This window comes from Lagenorhynchus albirostris, chromosome 2 (genome assembly GCF_949774975.1).
Source record: "Lagenorhynchus albirostris chromosome 2, mLagAlb1.1, whole genome shotgun sequence".
NCBI lineage: Eukaryota > Metazoa > Chordata > Mammalia > Artiodactyla > Delphinidae > Lagenorhynchus > Lagenorhynchus albirostris.
Genome location: NC_083096.1, coordinates 50,978,649 through 50,999,087, shown reverse-complemented (window position 1 = coordinate 50,999,087; position 20,439 = coordinate 50,978,649). Strand labels below are relative to the sequence as shown.

At 39.4% G+C, this 20,439-nt stretch overlaps 1 protein-coding gene across 5 annotated transcripts in view; it reads left to right on the top strand.

Annotated features, from left to right (window-relative positions):
- Positions 1-457: 457 nt before the first annotated feature.
- Positions 458-20,439, top strand: part of RALGPS2 (Ral GEF with PH domain and SH3 binding motif 2) — a 164,700-nt gene continuing 144,718 nt past the window's right edge. For 4 of the 5 annotated variants that reach the window (XM_060132625.1, XM_060132614.1, XM_060132594.1 and 1 more), the window contains exon 1: positions 458-595. The gene's annotated coding sequence lies outside the window, so the exon portion shown is untranslated. Of the gene's footprint in view, positions 596-931; positions 1,055-20,439 lie in introns of those variants that run through there. The other variant, XM_060132604.1, reaches the window with a different exon arrangement.

Genomic DNA, 20,439 nt, shown 5'->3' with positions numbered 1-20,439 from the left:
TTCTCTGGCCTTAAAGACGAGGTGCCTGCGCTGAAGGAGACGGCCACCACAGGGGATTTCACCGTGGAGGGCCGGATGCGGGGAACGGATGGCGGGGCTGCTGCGGGGGCCCCACCTGTCCGTCCGCCAACCCTTCCCGCCCCCTCGTTTGGCCGGTAGCGGCCCCTCCTTTGGGCGGGCACCCAGCAGAGGGACTGCGGCTGTTGGCGCGCGCCGCGGCCGCGGGCCCCCTGCAGCAGTTGGTCTCCGCACAGCTGAAGAGCCGCTAGCTGGGCGCGCGCCGGGAAGACCCCGCCGGCCGCGGCGCTCGGGGCCCGCGCGAGCGCGCTCGGTTGGTGCGCGAGCGCGGCTCCGCCCCGCCTGCTCGGCGCGCGCCCCCGCCCAGTCCGCTCTCCTCCCCCACCCCCGGCGCGGATGGGGTGGATCCAGCTCACTCCCCTCCCCTGAGCGGCCGCGGCAGCGGCCGGCGCTGAATGAGAGACGCCGACTGCTCCGGTCGCCGAGCGCTAGCCTAGGCGGCGGCGGCTGCAAAGCGGCGGAGCGGGGGGCCGGCGCCGTCTTTCCAATCTCCGAAGCGTCTGCCGCGGCTGCACAGGTCGGTGCCCTCGCCGTGGGCCTGGTGCGGAGCCTCGGTGGGCGGTGCGGGGGAGGGAAGGTGGGAGCGCTGCGCCCCTCCGGACTGCGCGGAGCCGCGGCGGCGGCGGCGGCGGCGGCGGCGGCGCGGGGAATGGCGGCGGCTCGGGCGCTGCGGTGTGTTGATCTCCCGGCCGCGGGCCCCGGTGCTGCTCGACCCCGGCGCGGAGAGAGAGCTGCGGGGCTCGGGCTGAGGGAGGAGGGGTGCCGGCGTCTGGGAACCCAGGGCCGCGCCTCCCTCGGCGGCTCGCTCTCGGCGTCAGGAGGCGGCCATGGGGTCCCGGCTCCGGGTCTCTGTCCCGAGGCCGGGGGCGCGGCGACCCTCCGAGCCCGCCTCGTCTCCCTCTCTCCTGGGTGGCGGAAGCCCCCGGGCTCCGCCCGCGCTACCCTGGCGCCCAGCGGCGCCTCAGCCTCCCTTCAGGTGAGCTGGAGCTGGGACTCCGGGAGCCGGGACCCGTCGAGCCGGGCCACACCCCCTCCCCGGCCCTAGCAGCTGCGCCCCCGAAGCCCGGCCGCCCAGCTGGCCGCCTGCGGACCCGCAGTCTCGCGGTCAGGGTGACCTGTTGCGGAGCGGTCCGTAGCCCTAGTCGCCCGCCGGCCTCGGACCCAGAGGGGCGGTCGTGCGCTGGCCCCGGGCCGGGCGCGCGGCAGGACGCGGGGCCTGGAGCGCTGCCCGAGATCCGGTGCTGTACCGCTAGGAACGGGCGTATTGAAAAAAAGAAGAGGTTCCCCACGATCTGATCAAACAGTTGCAAATATCCGGGATTCTACTGCAGTATCGGATTAGGCAGGCTCATAAACACCATGCTTTGGAGGTGATTTGCAAAAAACCCGAGACAGGATTGAGAAGCTGTTATCTGTATCTGGAAAATAGCAGTAAACCTGTGCGGAGCTACATTATCCCCCACCTGCCCCCATCAAAGCGCTTTTCCTGTAGCTGTGTTGTAGACGCAGGCCAGTTTCAGTGTACGTGGGCGTGTTTGGGAAGAAGCTGCGAGCTGATAGGAGGTACCTAAGTACAAATGTTAATTTGTTTTAACTGGGAGGGGTGAGGGAGGAGGAAGAAAGGGCACTGATGTTAGCTGTGGAGGAGGGGCCATTGAAACACTAAATTTCTGTTTAAGAGAGCGCTAAAAAGGAATATCGAATACCTGGCGTTTAAGACCGTAAAGTAGGAAATACAGGCAGCAATTAATTGAGCTTTATCTTTTACATGCCCTGGGTTTTAAAATTTCAACGCTATAGTTGCTGTAGAGAGCTTTGTTTTCGTACCAGTGTTTATGAGTTGGTGTTTTTCTGTATTCACCATCAGATCGACTTTGTGTAAGTCTCTCTGAAGATGACCATCAGAATTTTGGGAAACTTTTCGATCCGTGCAGCATAGTATTACAGTCATAGCAAGTCATAGCTTGCTAGCTGTAAAAGCCTGTTCCATCCAGATAATTATGCTTATCCTAGTGCTGTAAAATCATAATGTGTATTACTGTTACTGCTGCATATTTTACTGTAGACTTTAGAATTATAAAGGAACTTATCCAAACAGTGTTATTTTAATAAAAAGAACCTCTTACTCAAGCTCTGTAGGCATAAAGTTTATCATCTAGCTTCAAAGATTTGGAAAGTACTTGTCTTACTAGCTTAAGGGACATGTGTAAGGACATAAGATGCCTTTTTGAATAAATAATTTTAACATAATTTATTTTAAACTTAGATTTTCTCTTTTTAAAATTCAGTATAATAATTTTGAAATGGCAAGATCTACGTTTTTTTCATTTGATTCATTTATTGACCTTTCTTTCAATTAAGGAATTTGACTTTAAAATACTCAGGGTGGGACTCTGGAAATATTGTTCATTTTGGCTAAATTATTCCAGATTGCAACAGAACTTTAAAGATAGTGCTGTGTTATCAATATTGCAACATGCTTTTCTAATGTATATTTTGATTATCAGGAAGAACAGACCAAAATCCCCTGAGGGAAAGTATAACTACTATGAAACTGGCTTCGTTAATCTTTTACTTTGTGTACTTTTATTATACACGTGAGTGATGTATTTGTGTGTGTTTATGTATCCAGTTCTTGTCTTTTTCAGCTTTTTGTGTCATTACAGTTGAGACAGTAGTTTTTTGTAGTGAATGATGGATAGATGTACAGGTGAAATTGCTCTGTTGCAACTGAAAACACTTCAGCTTTTGTCCAGAGGTCCAGTTTGTTCATTCATTCATTCTACACATGTTTATTGGGTTCCTATTTGGTGCCAGTTAGTTGTCTAGATGTTGGTGATACAACAGAGAAAAAGGTCTGTGCCCTGATGGAGCTTAAAGGGTAAGTAGGCAAAAATAGTCTACTGCTTCATTGTCAGATAACACTGTTTAGTGTTAGTTTAAAAGTTTCAGAAGTAAAAACCCCTCTGATGAGTTTTTTTGGTTAAGGATATTTGTTGTGTTTTTCCTTCTAAGAATAGTGGGAATTATTACTCAGTGAACAAAAGCATTAAGACAGTTGTTTTAAAAATATGCTGATGTTTATGTACTTTGGGTATCTGGTTCCCAAGTACACCAAAAATAAACATTCTACCTGCAGTCGCATGGTGCACAGTTTACATGTGGTTAAACAGCTTTATTCTTTTGGTTTATATAGTTAAATGTTTGCTAAAAATGCTCTCTTGACACTTGTTTATAAGGGAGTCTAATTCTTTTTTTTTTTTTAAGTCTAAATTTTTAAAAAAATCATCTTTTCTTCTTCTGGCTGTGTATGTGTGAGTGGACCAAGGTCTCGTTGTTCTTCCTTAGAATCTGATAACCATTATCACTAAAATCAGAATTTTGACTGAAAGTGATAGTTGTTTTTTTAAATTAAAATATGACAAACATTGGTGTAGTTCTTCACCGATTACAAAGCTTTTTAATATATATTATCGATAACTTCAGTGTTTTGGTACTTCTTATTTACTGGAGTGCCAACAATTAACACTGACCTGAGGTAGGCATTATTATCTCCATTTTAGATGAGGAAATGGGTTTAAAGATGTTAGCACACCACCGATAAGCAAGCAGTGAACCTAAACCCAAGTTGTAGCTCTTACTATAATGCGGTGCACCAGCTGGGGAGTGTGGATGGGGAGAGCAGCAGCATCCAGTGCTATACTACAGCTACTAGCCTGCTTTTCCAGAAATTTCAAAATAATTTTTAAACTTTAAGCCCAACAGTTAATTGAGATTTAATTAATTGAATTTGTTTTCTTTTTGTGAGTTAAACTTTAAGACCTACTTAAAATCTAAAAGTACTGCTTTTTTTGCTATATAAAAAAAGGCAGTTTGGATTCACTTCTAATTATAAGTGTTTTGAGAATAAGACATTAAAATCAGTCCTCTTTTCTGAATATGAGGTTTTTATTGTGTAACAACTGTATTTGGAATAAAACGTTGCTTCAATCTGGATGCTACATTTTTTTAGTTATTCAGTTTTCAATAAAAAGATAATTCAATAGCCTGAAACTCTGGTTTAGGGTTTCTCTTTAGTGAGAAAATGAAGATCGGATGCGAATAATTTCAGTAACTTGGAATTAATCTGGAATCTTTCTTGATTAACATCTTGAACTTCTGATTTAGGAAAACTTTTAACTATGTAATAGGAATAAAAACACTGGAGTTTGAAGTGTGTGCCATCCACCTGTTCTATGGAGAGAAAAAAGTTTGTATAAATTTAGTCAGTCACTTTAATAAGTAATGGCTAGTTAGGGATGTAGGAAGAGTATGAACAGCAATGTTCATAGGACTTAGCTTGACGGTGCCTGACAGTTTATGTATGCCACTACAGGGAACTTTGGTACTGGCTTTTGAATGATACATGGCTTTAGAGTATGAGAGGCTTAAAATGAAGCTCTCACCTTGAGCTTAATTGGTACCCTTCTGTTATTTTATTTACATAACCTTTTCTCAAAACAGATTTTTCCCTTTTATCTCGATTTCCTTTTTGTTGACTCTTGGACAGCCCTTTTCTGAAAACCCTACTTAAACAGCATCCCCATTACACTCTACCCTCACCTTTATTTGTCTTCACAACATTAATTTATCTGACATTATAGCATACATTGATTTTGTTTATTATCTTCTTCCCTCTGGATATAAACTTCATGAGGGCAGGGACTTAGTTTTGTTCACTGATGTATTCCGAGCACCTAGAAAAGTACCTGGCATAGTTAATACCCAGATAAAATTTGTGGAGTGAGTGAGTTAATTGGTATTAAATGATACAAAGCTCACTAGTTTTGTTTGTTCTTTGAAAAAAAATTAACTTTTGACTTTAAATAATAGAACTGTGCAGTTAAAAAGAAAGCTGTACTATAAGACTTAAAATGAAGAACACCACCCCCCTGTACAACTTTCCCTGCCAGGTCCTGCTCCTAGAGCAACCATTTTTGATACTTTTAGCTGTTTTTTTATAATATTTACGTCCATATTTTAAGATATTACTTGTTTTTCAATTTTAGATATCTGTTGGCTTCCTCCTGTGGAAGATGAGTCTATCTATGGTTTTGGGTTCTTATGCCACCTGAAGTTCCTCTCCCTTTATCTCCTAATATAGTTATAGCATGCTGTTTATTGTTTGCATTATTATGGTTTTGTATGCATGTTTATTGTTGAACTGTGCAGTGTACTATGATGATATTTCTTGGAGTTAAAATTTTTTCTTTTTTGTTTTTTGCTTAGTTTCCTATTTGTCTCTGTTTTTTTTTTCCCCAGAAACTGTCTCAGTATGTTCAAACACATCAGGTAACTGATCATTCGATTTCTTTTTTAATTGGAAAAATCCCAGGGCTCTCCATCCTTTTGCTCAGACCTGCAAGGGGGCTCTCCACTCTGCTTGGTCTTAGCTTGTGATTTCCCTTCATGATTCTGGGAATTCTCTTTGCCTTTTCCCTGCATTAGAGCCTATGGTCTCTCGATCCATGTCTTCCTCTTTCTCCAGTTTACCCCTTTGTTTTGGTGAAATACATCCCTCAGGAACTTTCAAGAAAGGGTATTTGAGGAGGTGAAATTTTTGAGATGTTTGTATTGCTGAAAATATCTTCTTTCTACCCTGACACCTGGTTGATAATTTGGCTGGTCTGGGTATAGAATTCTAAGGTGAAATAATTTTCCCTCAAAATTTAAGGGATTGTACTATAATTTTCTAGCTTCAAGTGGTTGTTGAAAAGTCTTATGCCCTTTAGTCTTCATCCTTTATATGTGACCTGTTTCTGTTAAGATCCTTTCTTTGTCATCAGTCTCTGATATGTCTCTGATGTTGTATAGGTCTTGTGTGGATCTTACTTCATTTCTTATGCATGGGACTTAGTGGGCCTTTTCAACCAGCAGTGTCCGTATTAGATGAGAGTGGAGATGATCTAGTACAAGGCTGAAGCCAGTTTTTTCTTTAAAGGGCTGAATAGTAAGTATTTTAGGCTTTGTGGGCAGTACAGTCTCTGTCACTACTACTCAGCTTTGCTTTTGTAGCGTGAAATCAGCCATAGACATAGACTTGTGGCACAGGTGGAAGGATTAGCCTTTGAACTTTACTAGGAGTAGGGAGAGTTTGTGTACAGAATTGGGAGAGAAGAACAGAATATATGGACAGAGACATGATGGTGGTAGCTTGAGGAAGTTCTCATCTGAGGTTTTCTGTTAATGTATGAGAAGCAAGATCATTAGCTGAGAGTAAGGAAGAATGGGAGTATGTATTGGAGGTTTGACAAGAGGGAAAATATGTGACATAATCATCAAAGAGTGGGAAAGGGAATAGAATAGAGTAGAAGAGAAGAGAATAGAGAAATATAGTGTGATTGCCAGTCAGCATTAAGGGCCTACTTGAGAGAGATGATCCTGAATTTCATGTTCCTGACTTCAATAGGAATACCTCTAAAATCTCATCAAGTATGACAGCTTACTGAAGGTTTTGTGTTTTTTTTCCCTATCAGATAGGGTTTTAAAAATTAATCATCAGAACGATTTTCATACATAAATGCTATATACATATGTGTATATTTTTATACATACAAACGTGGCCTGTATAACTGCTTATTTCTAGAGAAATGCCAAAAGAAAGTACTATAATTTTTCCCAAATGCAAATTTTGATTTAGATATCATTCATTTATTCATTTTTTAAAAGCCATGGAGCATTTTCTGTGTTCCAGGAATAGTTCTTGGTGCTGGGGATACAGCTAAAGACAAAAACATTTGCCTTTATTACATTTATATTTTAACTAACTAACATAATTAAATTAAACACACACAGAGACGTTAACAAGAAAGGAAAATTATGCAGAAAAGAGAACATAATAGATGTTATTAACTGTATTTTTTCAGCTTTACTGAGGTATAATTGACAAATAAAATTGTAAAATATTTAAAGTATACAACATAATAATTTGACATATGTATACATTGTGAAGGTATTCCCCGCATTGAGTTAATTAATACACGTGTCACCTCATATAGTTTTCTTTTCTTTTTTTTTTTTTTTGGTGAGAACACTAAAGTTCTACTTTTTAAGCAAATTTCAGTTTTACAATATAGTGTTATCAACTATAGTTACCATACGATATACATTAAATCCTCAGACATTTTTCTTATAACTTTCTTATAACTGAAAGTTTATACTACCATTTTACCAACCTCTCCCTATTTCCCCTACCTTACTATAAGTTTTTGATAATATAACTAAAAAAGGTTAAGAAATACCTTCTAGTCTTAGTTTTGTAAGACTTTTTTCTTATAATATCATAAGTATTGCATTTTATCAAGTGCTTTTTCTGTATTGTTAGAAATGATCATATATATTTTCTCCATTAATCCGCTAATAGGATGTATTACATTAATAGTTTGCATTATTGCGTCCAACCCTACATAGCTGTGTTGCATTCGTTTTTTTCTCCCTCGGACTGCTGAACTTGATGTTCCACTGCCTTAGAGCTTTTTAAAAATTTACTTTTATCAGTAGATAAATTTATCAGAGATTTATATGTATCTGTTTTGACTTCAGAGTTGTGGTAGGTTCATAAAATGAGTTGTGAAGCTCTCCCTTTTTTTCTCTTCTCTGAAATAATTTTGTAACATAGGGATTATGTGCTTCTTGAAGGAACTATAGATGTAATGTCGAAGGTGAAAAATAAAGTTTCTAGAGGAAAACAGAGAAAAATATCTACATGGCCCTATGGAAGGGAGAGGTTTTTGTTAAACAAGACATAAGGAGTACCAGAAAAGAACGATTGATAAATTTTTCTTCATTAAATAAGAACTTATGTTCATCAAAGGATACTATTAAGAGAGTGAAAAGACAAGTGACACAGTGGAGAAAGTGTCTGCAATAGTTATAGTACAACAGTGGACTTGTATCCAGAGTATATGAAAAATATACAAGTCAATTAAAAAAAATACAGGCAACCCAATTTTAAAACAAATGGGCAAAAGACCAGAAAAGGCATTTATGAAATGAATTATCCATATGGCCAAAGTGAAAGGTACTCACACATAATTTTCAGGGAATTGCAAATTAAAACTACCATGTGATATGACTACATACCCACCAGAAATAGTGTAAATGAAAAAAACCTGAAAATATTAAGGGTTGACAAGAATGGAAAGCACTTGGAACACTCATCCATTTCAGATGGGTTTGAAAATTGGTACAAACACTTTGGAAAATTCTTTAGGTAGCATCTGCTAAAGCTCTACATGTGTATGCCGTATGATCCATCAATTTCACTTCTTGGTATAGACCCAACAGAAATCAATATATATGCACATCAAAAGACATGGACTTTAGAAAAAATATAGGGCTAAATTTTCATGACCTTGGATATGACACCAAAAACAGGAACAACAAAACAAAAATGACATAAATTTTATTTCATCAGAATTTAAAACTTGTCCTTCAAAGGACAGCATCAGGAAAGTGAAAAGATAACCCACAAAATGGGAGAAGATATTTGCAAATCAAATATCTGATAAAAGACTTGCATTCAGAATACATTAAGAACTCTTTAACAACTCAATAAAAAGAAAACCCAATTTAAAAATGGGCAGAGGATCTGAATAGGCATTTCTCAAAGAAGATATACAGTAAGCACATGAAAAAATGCTCAACATCATTAGCTATAAGGGAAGTGAAGTTAAACCATGATGAGATACCCCTTCACACTACTAGAATGGCTAGAATCAAAAAGTTAGATGATAACAAGTATAGAGGCGGATGTTGAGAAATTGAATCCCTCATCCACTAATAGGAATGTAAAATTGTATAGCTACTTTGGAAGATAGCATGGCAATTCTTAAGATGATTAAACATAGTTACCATATGACCCAGCAGTTCTTTCCTAGGTATATACCCAAGGAAGATGAAAACATGTCTCCACAAAATATTGTTCACAGATGATTATGGCAGCATTATTCATTGTAGGCAAAAAAAAAATGGAAACAACTCAAATGTCCGTTACCCAACAAGTGAATAAACAAAATGTGACATATCTATACATTGGATTATTATTTAGCCCTTAAAAGGAGTAAGGTACTGATGCATGTTACATCATCAGTAAATCTTGAAAATATTATGCTAGGTGAAAGAAGCAGTCACAAAAGGCCACATATTATATGATTCCATTCATATGAAATGTGCAGAACAGGGAAATCTGTAGAGACAGAAAGCAGATTAGTGGTTGCTTGAGGTTGGGGCTAGGGAATGGGGAGGTCTAAGGAGTGTGGGGTTTCTTTTTAAAATGATAAGAATGTTCTAAAATTGACTATCATGATAGTTCTACATGCCATTGAATTGTATACTTTTTTGGGGGGGCCGTGCTGCGCAGCTTGTGGGATCTTAGCTCCCCGACCAGGGATTGAACCCGGGCCCTCGGCAGTGAAAACTCAGAGTCCTAACCACTGGACCGCCAGGGAAGTCCCTGAATTGTATACTGTAAATGGGTGAATTGTATGGTATGTGAATTACATTTCAAAGCTGATTAAAAAAAAACAAGACATGGCAAAAATAATCAGTGATGTGAGGACATTGTCACCATATTTAATTGAGAAAAGCAAGATACAGAGGAATATATAAAATACCCATTTTAGTAAAACAAACAATAAGAACCCTGTGTGTGTGAGAGAGAGAGAGTATAAGTGATCTTGTAAAGCAGAAAATGTTGCACATCAAATGTAAACATTTGTTACCTAGTTGGTCTAAGGTAAAAAGGAGAGGGAGGGAAAGAAGGGAGAAAATAAAGGAAAAGGGGTTGATTTAGAAAAAACAGCATTTATAACATCATTTCAGTTATGTAAAACATAAATCTTAAAATGGTAGTTGTCTATATGATGAGGTACCAGGGTTTTTTTTCTTTATCATGTTTTTCTGGGTTTGATCCTTTTTCTTTTATTAATATAACTATCTGAAACTAAATTAAGAAACAATACAAATAAAATAAGTTATGAAATCTGGAAAAATAAGTTTTTACATAATTATTATGTAAATGAAAATTATTATGTAAATGTAATTATTATGTAAAAAAGTTTTTTACATAATAGCTCCCAACTGGAAGCAAGCCAAATGTCCGTCAGCAGAATAATGGAGCAATAATTTGTAGTATGCTCTATACTGGAATACTATACCTCAGTGAAAAAGAAGGAACTACTGCTATACTTAGCAAATGTGGGTGAATATCACAAAATGTTGAAAGAAACCAGACACAAAAGAGCATGTACTGTGTGATTCTCTTTTTGAAGTTCAGGAAAAGGTCAAACTCATCTATGTTGTTGGAAGTCAGAGCAGTGGTTAGGGGTTCGGACTAGGGGAGCAAGACTTCTGGAGTGCTGGAATTGCTCTATATCTTTATCTGATTGGTGGTTGCATGCATGTCTACATAGTAAAAATTTATAAATACATTTCAGTATTTGTGTATATCTCAATAAGAAAAGTAAAACACTTTAAGCCAGAAAAAAAGAATAAGTTTTTAAAAATCTGGTGCTCATATAAAAAGTCTTTGTAGGGGCTTCCCTGGTGGTGCAGTGGTTGAGAGTCTGCCTGCCAATGCAGGGGACATGGGTTCAAGCCCTGGTCTGGGAAGATCCCACATGCCGCGGAGCGGCTGGGCCCGTGAGCCACAACTACTGAGCCTGCGCGTCTGGAGCCTGTGCTCCGTAACAAGAGAGGCCGCGACAGTGAGAGGCCCGCGCACTGCGATGAAGAGTAGTCCCCGCTCACTGCAACTGGAGAAAGCCCTCACACAGAAACGAAGACCCAACACAGGAAAAACAAACAAATAAATAAATTAATTAAAAAGTCATCTTCTTAAAAAAAAAGTCTTTGTATACTTCCAAGGTTAGTTATATCACTTCGAAAGACAGTTTCTCTCTACCCTCATTTTTAATGGCTGTATTGTATCACTTTGTGTGAGTGTATCATAATTTATTTAATCAATCTCTTAATGGACTCTTAGGTTGTTTCTAACTTTTATATACTATGAAGAGTGATAGAGTTCGCTTTTTTAAATACATATTCCTGTACTTTTTTGATGATTTCCTTTTTTTTTAAAATTTTATTATTTATTTTTGGCTGCGTTGGGTCTTCATTGCTGTGTGTGGGCTTTCTCTAGTGGCATGCAGGAACTACTCTTCATTGCAGTGCACGTACTCCTCATTGCAGTGGCCTCACATTGCGGAGCGCGGGGTTCAGTAGTTGCAGCATGAGGGCTCAGTAGTTGCTACATGTGGGCTTCAGTAGTTGTGACGCATGGGCTTCGTACTTGTGGCTCGTGGGCTCTAGAGCCCAGGCTCATTAGTTGTGGCACGTGGGCTTAGTTGCTCCGCAGCATGTGGGATCTTCCTGGACTAGGGCTCAGACCCGTGTCCCCTGCATTGGCAGGCAGATTCTTTTTTTTTTTAATATCTTTATTGGAGTATAACTGCTTTACAATGGTGTGTTAGTTTCTGCTGTTCCCCTCCCTCTTGGGTCTCCCTCCCACCCTCCCTATCCCACCCCTCTAGGTGGTCACAAAGCACCCAGCTGATCTCCCCATGCAGTGCAGCAGCTTCCCACTAGCTATCTGTTTTACATTTGGTAGTGTATATATGTCAGTGCTACTCTCTCACTTTGTCCCACCTTACCCTTCCCCCGCCCCATGTCCTCAAGTCCATTCTCTATGTCTGCGTCTTTATTCCTGTCCTGCCCCTAGGTTTGTCAGAACCATTTTTTGTTGTTGTTCAGATTCCATATATATGTGTTAGCATGCAGTATTTGTTTTTCTCTTTCTGACTTACTTCACTCTGTATGACAGACTCTAGGTTCACCCACCTCACTACAAATAACTCAATTTCGTTTCTTTTTATGGCTGAGTAATAGTCCATTGTACATATGTGCCATATCTTCTTTATCCATTCATCTGTCAGTGGACACTTAGGTTGCTTCCATGTCTTGGCTATTGTAAATAGTGCTGCAATGAATATTGTGGTACATGACTCTTTTTGAATTACAGTTTTCCCAGGGTATATGCCCAGTACTGGAATTGCTGGGTTGTATGGTAGTTCTATTTTTAGTTTTTTAAGGAACCTCTATACTGTTCTCCATAGTGGGCAGGCAGATTCTTAACCTCTGCGCCACCAGGGAAGTCCCTCTGATCATTTCCTTTTGATGAATTTCTAAAAGGAGGATGGATTGCTGTTTGGAGGTTAAGTACATTTGTATTTTTGCCCATGGCGTATAATTGTTTCTCTGTATTCTTACTGACTTGGTGATTAGCTTTAAAAACATAAATATTGATCTGTAATGTAATAAATTCTCCTTGTTGTAATTTGCATTTTTTAACTTTTTCAGTGAAGTTTATATTTTCATGTTTTCGGACATTTGTGTATAATTTCCTTTTCATATCTTATATTCTTATTGCTCAGTCTCTTAAAAGTCTTTTAAGGAGTTAAGTCAGATAAACAAAAAGTACATAAAGATTAATACAGTTAACCCCTCAGAAAGAGAAAGACAAATACCATATGATATCACTTAACATGTGGAATCTAAAATAGGACACAAATGAACTTATCTATGGAGTAGAAACAGACTCACAGATACAGAGAACAGACTTGTGGTTGCCAAGGCGAGGGGTTGGGGGAGGATTGGGTGTTTGGGATTAGCAGATGCAAACTGTTACATAGAATGGATAAACAACAAGGTCCTATTGTATAGCACAGGAAGCTATTTTCAATATCCTGTGATAAACCATAATGAAAAAAAAAATACAGTTAACCCATAACTTAAGAAATGAAACATAACCAGTGCAGTTGAAGCACCCTGTTATTTAACATGTTAGAGCTCTTTATGTGTGAAGAATATTGTTTTTGTTGGTTGTTGTAGATCTTTTCCCTATTTTATTTTTTTGTCATCTCACTTATTTTATTAAATCTAAGTTGGCTTCAGTTGTGAGATACACTGTGTAACAACAGTTAAGGATAGAAATATGCTGTCAGTTAAACCAGGATACTCTGTTAGTTTTAAGAGGCATCCTGATTTCAGAGATGTTAAAAGATGAGAAAATATTCATCCTAGAATTGATGCAATACATGTGTTCTGCTGTCTTTGTGTGTCATGTTTTCTTTAGTCAGATTTATCAGTCTTCTACTGTTTCTGTTTTTCTGTTATCAGTCCAAGACTTTCCTGTGCCGACATTAAAAAAAATTCACCTATGTTTACTTCTTGTATTTTTATGCCTTAAATGTTTTTCATCTTTAATTCATCCTATTTATTTTAATGAAAGATCTAATTTTTGTCTTTTTATCCCAATAGCCAGTTGTCATAAAGTTAAAGGACACTCACAGTTTTTTGATCAAGGAATGAATGATATATTCAGATGTACTTGTTTGAAAAATAAGGCTATGGATTTTGGTTGGGTTTAGTCTAAAAATTATCAGTTGGATTATCTATTAAATATATATCTTTTTTTTTTTTTTTTTCGGTACACGGGCCTCTCACCGTTGCAGCCTCTCCCGTTGCGGAGCACAGGCTCCGGACGCGCAGGCTCAGCGGCCATGGCTCATGGGCCTAGCCGCTCCACAGCATGTGGGATCTTCCTGGACCTGGGCATGAACCCGTGTCCCCTGCATCGGCAGGCGGACTCTCAACCACTGCGCCACCAGGGAAGCCCTGACTTGCTTCTTTTTGTCAACAGTATTTCTGAATGTTTTCTGTGAGCCCAGTACTTGTGAATGTTACCATAGAAGAATAAGTTTTAGATCTTGCACTCATTGTTTACATCTTCTTGGTGAGAGATGAAGTCTTTTATGTGAGTGAAACCACAGTACATAACATGAGATCGTATGTAGTTATGTGTCAGATTGAAGAGCAGTTTGCAGGAGCGGAGGGAGGCTCAGTGAGGGCAGGAGTGGTCCTTAAGAAATGTGTTTCATTAAGGTGGTAAGAACTTAAATATTGGGGAACAGCATTACTGAAGATATAGTAACAGAAATTAGTCTTTTTGGCATGCTTTGGATTGAAGGGTTTTTGGAGTGATGGAGTGGGAAATAACTTGGTAAAATGGGCAGGTTATTCAGTCCTTAGAAGTAAAGCAGATTAAAATTTAAGGGGTAGTACATACTGTTAATAACTTTTAGCTTCTCACTCTGTTTCCTTTCTTCTTAAGGCTGTAAATTGATAATTTGTAAATGAAGACTGGAGGGAAAATCCAAACTGTTTAGAACCAGTGTTCTTTTAAAAAAAGGGAGAGGGGCTTCTAGTTATATATGTATTAGGTAATCTTCCCAACAAGAAGGTTTAAAACAATATTGATAGCAAAGTAACATTAATAATTACATGTTTACTTTTTCCTTTCTGTCCCTATGACTTGGTCTTAGCTAATTAGGTAGCAGAAGGTTTTCAATTCAAAACTTTCCTCTGCCATTAAGAAAGCCAAAAGGTGTAGGGTTGAACTCATCTGCAGAAAGAGTTTTAGAGGTATAATGTTGAAGATTTGAATTTAAGGGAACTAGCAGTACTGTTGAAGCCGTCTGTGGGCAGCATGGGCAGCTGTGAATTGGCTGCAGTAATAGTGTCAACATATCTAGCCCTCCTCTTCTGCTTCAGTTCAATGTGGCGCAATAGACATAGCTATAGGAATGGATAGGGTTATTGATGTTTACTACTTCTGTCTCTGAGCAGAATTGAAAATGATAGATGGCAATGGGTTTTTCCTTCTCTCAGTCATAATACTGTTGCTGTAGTATGGCCACCCTTGACTTAACAATTGCTGGGCCTGTGTCCCATGTCTTACTTGTGCGACCCTGTAAATTATATGATCTCCTTAATAACAACCAAAATTTGTATTTATAACTCCTTAATTACACTATAACTAAATAGATTAAAAATACTGAAAAGACTTTTGAGCCCCAGATTAATGGTGACTTAGCTGACTCAGTGTCCTAGACATGTGTTTTATAATTCTGGTGTGCCTACAGTTCCTTTGAAGGAAATCTCCTTTTTCCACAGTACACTGCAGAGGAACAGACTTTAATAGCTATGTTTTTAACCATATAGAACTATATTGCACCTGATTGGTCCAGGAGTGGGCATTTGACCTAAGGGCTGTTAATCTGTAAACCAGCTAACAACCTAGGATTGTCTGGTGGGGGAAATTACAGCCATTTATAGGAAACATGGAGTTAATTTGCCATTGAGCCATGGGAGCTGAAGCTGGAAGGATACATTAGTGTAGAATCCTGTAAAACTAAAGTTTAAGAGACTGGAAAGTAAGTATAAGCAGAAGCTATGAGTACAGAAATGATAAAGGAGTTGAGGAAGCCGGTGGGTAACCAGAAAAGAATATGGGGCATCTGTCCGAGAGAAGCACAAACCTGTAAGCAAGAAACCATGTGGTGAGAGAAAGACAGGCACAGAGCCTGAGATTGAAGATTCTGCTTTCTGGCTCTGTAGATACTCTTCTTCCATTACTCTAGTACGTCTGTGGCTCCTGCCCTTCTTGAGACGACATCCAGTTTTTTCCCAAGAAAGAATGCAGGCTTTGGGGTCAGACTTCTGGCAGTCAAATTCTGGTTATGTCTTTTACTAGCTGTGTGACTTGGGCAGGTTGTTTTAATTGCTCTGTCTCATTCCTCATCTGTAAAAAGTGAGCATCGTAAATCCTTTCCTTTTGGGGTTGATGTGAAGATTAAATGAGATGACACATACAAAGCTTTTACAACAATACTAAGACCATAATATATACCTAAAATGATATTTGGGGTAACTTGAATGAATTTATTGCAAGTAAAAGAGCCTAAGTAGTTAATTTACTTGTAGATTCACTTAGAGAAGTGCAACCCAGTGTGTGGGTTGGTAAAGATTATTTTAGGTAGTGTATAGGGCATTAAAAAATACTGTCTTATTCATTGTGAATAATAGGACTTGTTATATTTACAGGCATACCTTGTTTTACTGCACTTTGCTTTATTGCACTTCACAAATTGAAAGTTTGTGGCAACCCTGCATTGAGCAAGCCTGTTGGTGCCATTTTTCCAACAGCATTTTCTCACTTTGTGTCTCTGGGTCACATTTTGGTAGTAATCCTCACAATGTTTCAAGCTTTTTCATTATTATATTTGTTATGGTGATCTGTGGTCAGTCATCTTTGATGTTACTATTGTAATGGTTTTGGGGCACCACGAACCTTACCCCTGTGTAAGATAGTGAACTTAATAAATGTTGTGTGTGCTCTGACTGCTCCACCAACTGGCCATGGCCCACCCCCAGCCCCGCTGGTCTCTCTCCCTCTCTTGGGGCCCCCCCTATTCCAAGAAAGGGTATTGAAATTAGGCCAGTTAATAACCCTACATCGGCCTCTAAGTGTTCAAGGGAAAGGAAGGGTCGCACATCTTTCCCTTTAAATCAGAAGCTAGAAATGATTAAGCGTAGTGTGGAAGACATGTTGAAAACTGAGATAAGAAGTGAAACAGCCTTATTGTTCATAATGGAGAAAGTTGTAGTGGTCTGAACCGAAGATCAAACCAGCTACAGCATTCTGTTCAGCCAAAGCCTGATCCAGGGCAAGGCCCTAACTCCCTTCAATTGTATGAATACTGGGAGAGGTGAGGAAGCTGCAGAAGAAAAGGTTGAAGCTAGTAGAGGTTGGTTCATGAGGTTGAAGGAAAGAAGCCGTCTCTATAACATAAAAGTGCAAGGTGAAACAGCAAGTGCTGATGGAGAATCTGCAGCAACTTAGCCGGAAGATCTAGCTAAGATAATTAATGAAGGTGGCTACACTAAACAGCACATTTTCAATGTAGACGAAACAGCGTTCTATTGGAAGAAGATGCCATCTAGGACTTTGATAGCTAGAGAGGAGAAGCCAGTGCTTGGCTTCAAAGTTTCAAAGGACAGGCTGACTCTACTGTTACCAGCTAATGCATCTGGTGGCTTTATTTATTCATTCATTCATTTATTTTTGGCTGCACCACATGGCTTGTGGGATCTACTTTAAATTGAAGCCAGTGCTCATTTACCATTCCAAAAGTCCTATGCCCCTTAAGAATTATGCTAAATCTACTTTGCCTGTGCTTTACAAATGGAACAACAAAGCCTTAAGGGTAGCACATCTCTTTCCAATTTTTGTTTGTTTTTCAAAACAACTTTTTATTGAAGCATGGTTGATTTACAATGTTGTGTTAGTTTCAGGTGTACAGCAAAGTGATTCAGTTATATATATTCATTTTCAGATTCTTTTCCATTACAGGTTGTTACAGGATATTGAATATAGTTCCCTGTGCCATATAATAGGTCTTTGTTGTTTATTTAATTTATATGTAGTAGTATGTGTCTGTTAATCCCAAACTCCTAATTTATCCCTCCCCCACACCTTTCCCCTTTGGTAACCATAAGTTAGTTTTCTATGTCTGTGAGTCTGTTTCTGTTTTGTAAATAAGTTCATTTGTATCATATTTTTAGATTACACATATAACTGATATATAATATTTGTCTTTCTCTGACTTACTTCATTCAGTATGATAATCTCTGGGTCCACTCATGTTGCTGCAAATGGTATTATTCCCTATTTATGGCTGAGTAATATTCCACTGTGTGTATGGGTGTGTGTGTGTGTGTGTGTGTGTGTGTGTGTGTGTGTGTATATATATATATATATACACACACACACACACACACACACACACACACACATACCATATCTTCTCTATCCATTCATCTGTCAGTGGACATTTAGGTTGTTTCCATGTCTTGGCTGTTGTAAATAGTGCTGCTATGAACTTTGGGGTGCATGTATCTTTTCGAGTTAGAGTTTTTGTCGTTTCTGGATATATGCCCAGGAGTGGACTACTGGATCATATGGTAATTATTTTTTAAGGAACCTCCATACTGTTCTCCATAGTGGCGGCACCAGTTTACATTCCCACCAACAGTGTTTACAACATGTTTTACTGAATATTTTAAGTCTACTGTTGAAACCTACTGCTCAGAAAAAAGATTCCTTTCAAAATATTACTGCTCATTGACAGTGCACCTGGTTACCCAAGAGCTCTGATGGAGGTGTACGAGATTAGTGTTGTTTTCATGCCTCCTAATACAAGATCCATTCTGCAGCCCATGGATCAGAGAGTAATTTTGACTTTCTAGTCTTATTATTTAAGAAATACATTTTCTAAGGCTATAGCTGCCATAGATGGTGATTCCTCTGATGGATCTGGGCAAAGTCAGTTGAAAACCTTCTGGAAAGGATTCACCATTCTTGATGCCAGTGAGAACATTCATGATCCATGGGAAGAGGTCAAAATATCAACATGAATAGGAGTTTGGAAGAAGTTGATTACAACTCTCATGGATGATTTTGAAGGGTTCAAGACTTAAGTGGAGGAAGTAACTGCAGCTATGGTGGAAATAGCAAGAGAACTAGAACAAGAAGTGGAACCTGAAGATGTGATTGAATTGCTGCAATCTCATGATAAAACTTGAATGGATGAGGAGTTGCTTCTTAGGGATGAGCAAGGAAGTGTTTTCTTGATATAGAATCTACTCCTGATGCAGATACAGTAACAAACCTTTAACAAAGGTTTAGAATATAACAAAAACTTAGTTGATAAAGCAGTGGAAGTGTTTGAGGCTTGATTCCAATTTTTGAAAGAAGTTCTGTGGGTAAAACGCTATCAAACAGCATTGCATGCTACAAAGAAATCATTCATGAAAGGAAGAGTCAATCAGTGTGGCAAGCTTCATTGTTGTCTTATTTTAAGAAATTGCCATAGCCACCCAGTCTTCAGCAACCACCAATGTGACTAAACAGCAGCCATCAACATTGAGGCAAGACCCTCCACCCACAACATGATTGACTTGCTGAAGGCTCAGATGGTGGTTAGTGTTTTCTAGAAATAAAGTATTTTTTTTTAAAGAAAGAGTACATTTATTTATTTATTTATTGGCTGCGTTGGGTCTTCATTGCTACTTGCAGGCTTTCTCTAGTTGTGGCGAGTGGGGGCTACTCTTCGTTGCGGCGCGTGGGCTTCTTATTGCAGTGGCTTCTCTTGTTGCGGAGCACGGGCCCTAGAGCACGCAGGGTTCAGTAGTTGCAGCACACGGGCTTCAGTAGTTGCAGCACATGGGGTCTAGGACATGTGGGCTCTAGGGCACGTGGGCTTCAGGATCAGTAGTTGCAGCTTGTGGGCTCTAGAGCGCAGGCTCAGTAGTTGTGGCACATGGGCTTAGTTGCTCTGTGGCATGTGGGATCTTACCGGAACAGGGCTCAAACCCCTGTCCCCTACACTGGCAGGTGGATTCTTAACCTGTACCACCAGGGGAGTCCCCCAAATAAAGTATTTTAAAATAAAGATATGTACATTTTTTTAGACATAACATTGTACACTTAATAGACCATAGTATAGTGTAAACATAACTTCTGTATGCACTGAAAAACCAAAAAAATTGGTGAAACTTGCTTTATTGCAATATTCAGTTTATTGCGGTGGTCTGGAACTGAACTCAGAATATCTCAGAGGTATTCTTTATTTTTTAACCATTTCATAGTTACTTGGTGCTGTTCTAAGCATTTTACTTGTGTTAACTCATTGGATTGTCACAATAACCTGGTGAAGAAGGTACTGTTGTTACTTTCATTTTAAAGAGGTAGAAACTGAGAAACAGGAAGGCTAACCATCTTGCCTTACGTTATACAATATGTAAGTGGCAGAACTAGGATTTGAACCCAGGTGTTATGGTTGTAGTTCTAGTTTTTAAGCATCTATTTCCTTCTCAGTTCTTATTTGCCTTTTAAATGAAGCCAAGGAAGAGGTCTCAGTTTGTTGCTACTATTTCTTTTACATTTCTCTAGTGCTTCTCTCCCATTTTTAACAAAGAGGTAGCATTTATGAACAGAGTGTTAGGTGAGCAAGATATGATACTAGGTAGTATACTACTGTAAGAATTTTATACTGTATGTGAAGTGGTATAATATCACTTGAAGGTAGACCATGGTAAGTGAAAAGATACATACTATCCTCAAGCAATTCTGTTTTTAAAAAGGTTACAAGTAATAAGCCATCAAAAGAGATAAAGTGAAATCAGAGTATATACTCATTTAATTCAAAAAAAGGCATAAAAAGAGGGAAAAAAAGAACATGGGACAAAGAGAAACAAATAGTAAGGCAATAGACTTAATTTTAAACAGATTGTTAATCACATTAAATATAAATGGTCTAAACACACCAGTTAAAAGGCAGAGATTAACAGATTGGATTTAGCAAGACCCAACTATATCATTGCCTATAAGAAACATAACTTTAAATATAAAGATACAAATAG